Source organism: Haliotis cracherodii, unplaced genomic scaffold (assembly GCF_022045235.1).
Source record: "Haliotis cracherodii isolate W230 unplaced genomic scaffold, xgHalCrac1.p SCAF_6, whole genome shotgun sequence".
NCBI lineage: Eukaryota > Metazoa > Mollusca > Gastropoda > Lepetellida > Haliotidae > Haliotis > Haliotis cracherodii.
Genome location: NW_027266319.1, coordinates 27987756 through 27992444, shown reverse-complemented (window position 1 = coordinate 27992444; position 4689 = coordinate 27987756). Strand labels below are relative to the sequence as shown.

The 4689-nt window shown below is 40.6% G+C and overlaps 1 pseudogene; it reads left to right on the top strand.

Annotated features, from left to right (window-relative positions):
- Window positions 1–1547, top strand: LOC139446346 (uncharacterized; annotated as a pseudogene).
- The last annotated feature ends 3142 nt before the right edge of the window (window positions 1548–4689 follow it).

The window sequence follows — 4689 nt, the reverse complement described above, 5'->3', positions numbered from 1 at the left end:
ATGAACACACACTGCCACGCCTTGCTGACAAAAATGTTCCGAATCGCTGCATTACACGTAAGTACAGAAAAAACAAATGTCTAACACTGAGATAAATAGCCCTAGATCACTAATACCAAATTTCATATTTACAAAACAGCAAATAAAATATATACCGTAAGCACCACCCTGCTCATATCTCGTCGTCTGCTTGTCTAGATGTCAATAAACATAAGTCACGTGACTTGAGGTGCAGCCGTCTGTTAAAATTATAAATCTATGGAAACATTTTCGGGCCATCTCGTATTGTTTTTTTTTCATTTTCATAGGGTTCACCGACGCCTTCGCGACAGGGATACAAAAGTTATTCGCCTACAGCTTTGACTAATGTTTACTTGGAAGTCAAAAACAATAAAGTTGCAGTTCATAGAGCGGCATTAAACTTCTCTGTACCCGAGCAAACACTGAGAGACAGGATAAAAGGCAAGATCAATGTTGACACTGTCAAGTCAGGTGCAACTCCATTTTTTTTTGCGGAGCAGGAAATTAGACTTGTTGACCATGTAACATACATGGCATCCATCGGATACGGATATACCAGGAAAGAGGTTATCCAATTAGGGTCTAACTGTGCTTGTCAGTTAGGAAAACGTGACCTGTCCCATCCATTATCTGTCAAGTGGTTGTATGGTCTGTTGGAGCGATGGCCGGAGTTGAAAGTTAGAAGTGCCAAGTCTCTCACGGAACTTCGTGCCAAAGCAATTTCAGAGGAATGCATCAACAAATATTTTGATGAACTTGCCATGATTATGGACAAATACGGTTTCCAATCAAGACCAGAAGCAATTTATAACGTAGAGGAGAAAGGAATCAACCAGTCCCATGTCGCACCGAAAATTGTTGGCTCACACACCCCACGTTCCAACCCTAACGTTGAGAAGGAAAATCTCGTCACTAACTTTGACCAAAACCAATTCTTTGTGGACCAGCTTCCCGTCATTCAGAAGAAGCAAAGAAAACCACGTAAATCTATCCACAAGATCGTTAGCGGCAAAGCCATAACTGAACCAGAGATAGAAATTCAAGTTAAAAACTATGTTAAAAGTTCAACTTCTAAACAGCCAGTACCAACCAAGAAACGACCAGCAAAGTCACATACATCAGCTAAACAATCTCAAAAGAAACATAAAAGCACCACCGAGCCAGCAGCGGGACCATCCGGTGCGATTAATCTACTATACAGCAGTGACAGTGAGGATTCGCCAATATCCGATGACTAAACATGTTGCGTGTGTCATCACTTTCAGCCCGCTGAACTGGCCCAATGCACATCACTGTTGTTCGTACAATGGGGGCAGTGCATGTATCATGACTGTAACCACTGGGTGCACTTGCAGTATTGTTGTCCAGTGCGCGTTCTTCGGACGCATGACACGTTTTATTGCCCTTGCCATGGTCTGCCATGCAAACCATCGGAAGAGTAGGACTGAAAGAGGACACAAACTTACCTGTAAATAGTGTACATAACTTTATTGACAAGATTCGTTTTGGAGTTGTGTGTTAAACAACTATGCTCTTCAACTGTTATCAGCCGACACGGAAATGCTGGTAGGTATAGATACGAATTCATAAAAAAAATATTACACAGTAACGGTACTGGGCTTTCGTACATAGCGATACAATAATCTACTACGTAATCCACGAATCAAGGTGACGTCCCATTTTTTGTGCACATGAATAGCCGACGAATGCAAATGGCTTCGGTAAACAAACTTTTCAGTCACGAGTGGAATATTCGTCATTTTCTTATAGTTTAATAGATGAATTAAATGATCAGTGAGTATACAAAACAAAATCGGACATTTGAACCACGAATTTGGGTGAACTTTCCTTATATCCACGAATCAAGGTTACGCGAGGGTAATGTGAGGAAGAAAGGGATTGTACGGGCGCTTCTCTAAATATCTGGGGAAACCTGGTGACAGCTTAGCGTTTGAGTCAAGGTACACTTATAGCTTTCACTGTATGCGTTGATCTTGTATAGGTTGACATTTCTGCATGCTTTTCAATTTTATCAGCTAAAAAAAAACCTCGGGCCTTCGGCCTTTAATGTCTGAACTTCCCCATTGTTATATTATATTTTATTTGCAAGTTCCACGTTTGGACGAGTGTATCCATTTCCATCACCAGGTTTTCCCAGATATTTAGAGAAGCGTTCGTACAATCCCTTTCTTCCTCACTTTTCTAAACATTTGGGGGGGGGGGGGGGGGGGGGGGGGGATTTCGAAACCAGGACCATAAGTTTCTTGGACGCCTGAAAGAGGCCACTCTACACAGTGAACTGTAGCGCCATAGATACGACACCGAAAATACAATAAACTACGTTTATAACGAACACGCTTATAACGAACTGACGGATAAAACTAACATATTTTTGGTCCCGGCCATTTTCTGTACATATGCTGTTATATACTAAAATCAGTGATCCTTTTGAGTTCGTTATAACCGTAGTTTAACTGCATTCAAAGTCCAATCGACTTTTTGTTGAAAGCTGCAAGGAAAAAGAAAGCATACGCTTGAAATTTGGATTTGAACAAAATATAACAAACGCTATCAAAACAATAGTAGGTTGACATCAGTCTGGAAAACAATGCAAACTTTAGGTCCAAAAACAAATATAATACCCGTATCAATTACATTATCATCGAATAAGCATTTCTTGTTTGTTTCTTTTTAGCCACCATCAAACATGCGTGTATACTTTCTTTTGCCAGAAAGTTTAGATATAATATACCAACGTGAACATACATTATTTCAAAATAATTTAACATAACTCACACACACCCAACATATATATATACCACACATATACATATCAATATCTTCACGTACTCTACCCAAATACAATATGTGAGCGGTAGCATAAACTCCTTCCTTCTAGGGGGCACGGGTGGCCCAGTCGTCCAAGGCGCCGCAATTCGCTATGCAGAGTTGCGTCACTTGGGCACGCCAGAAACCTATGATTGTGGGTTCGAATCCCGGTTCGCCCCGATTATGTTTCTAGGTTTGTCAGCAGCATACCCGTGCTCGTGGGTTTCACCGAAGTGGTAAACGTCTGAGACCTGCATCACTTGGGGCTTTCCTCCAACATTAAGCTGACACGCCGCGATATAACTGGAATACTGTTAAAAGCGGCGTTAAACTCAACTCACTCACTCACTCCTTCTAGTGTAACTATTAATTTGCATAAATATAAATACCGTATTCGACGTAATAAGCGCCCTGCTCTAATAAACGCCCACGGCGATATTTTCCAATATATTGGCTAGTGAACAATCCTTCCGACTGATCAATGTACACAATTCGTGTACATTTATTCGTGTATAATACGCACTCGTGTGATATGCACCCTTAATTACGGGCAATTAAATTCTGGAAAAATATATCTCTCGTGTATAATACGCACAGACTTTGTATCATTTCAGGCTGTATGATTTACGATCTTTCGACTCTTTCACCTAAATTATATTCTAATAAGAGCCCCCTATTTCTAATTTTGAGAGCGCCCTGGGCGCTTATTACGTCGAATACGGTAACTCAGATGGACGAGGTAGTGTTTCAGTCAGGTGGTTTTCTACTTTGACAGTTGTAGTTTCAAATGATCATAGATAAAGAAGGATGTACGTTGTTTAATGGCATTTGGAAGTGATACACGTAGAAACACATAATAAAGAAGCTGACCTCCATAAATTCTTCCTCTTTAAGAAGGATGTGGTCGGGAGTAGGGACTTCCAATAGTTGTTTCTACTTACATGTATCTGGGTCTTTTGGTTATCGGGATTCTACTTAACGAGATTCGCTCGACTGTGAGTGAGTGAATGAGGTTTAACGCCGCTTTTAACAGTATTCCAATTATGTCGCGGCGTGTCAGCTTAATGTGGGAGGAAAGCCCCAATTGATGCAGGTCTCAGATGTTTATCACTTCGGTGAAACCCACGAGAATGGGTATGGTGCTGACAAACCCAGAAACATAAACCGGGATTTGAACCCACAATCATAGGTTTCTGGCGTGCCCAAGGGACGCAACTCTGCACAGCGAATTGCAGCGCCTGAGACGACTGGGCCACCCGTGCCCCTAGCTCGACTGTACACCATATATACTTCCAAAGATTACAATTACTATTATCAGATGATGTTAAATGTTACATTTTGGAATTATCCACCAATACAGCACTTAGAATGGATACATAATGTCTCCGTGGGGAATCGAACTCGGCTCCACGGCTTGATGGGTGAAACCGTAACCACTGGTCTCCCTGAACATCCCTTAAAGAGAAGACATGACAGTTTATTCAGTAATTTAGGCAGCAAGGCCTATACATGTAGGACAATGTAGATTGGATATTAACATTTGTCGATGTACATGATTAGATTTTAAATCAAGTTACACAATCCTCATTATAAAGACATGTTTTATAAATACAGAAACAGCATGGATCTTATCATGATTTTCAGATTTTAGCAGATTTATCATTAACTGACGGTCTTTAACAATAACTAGCAACATCGGGAGAAATTTATACATTAAATGGGAATACGTTTCACATATAAGTAAGACATGGTATTCATCCTCTACTTCTCCGGATGAACAGTTTGTACAACATCACCGTCTTTGGACCTGCGACATAAATTTACATTAAAATTGTGCAA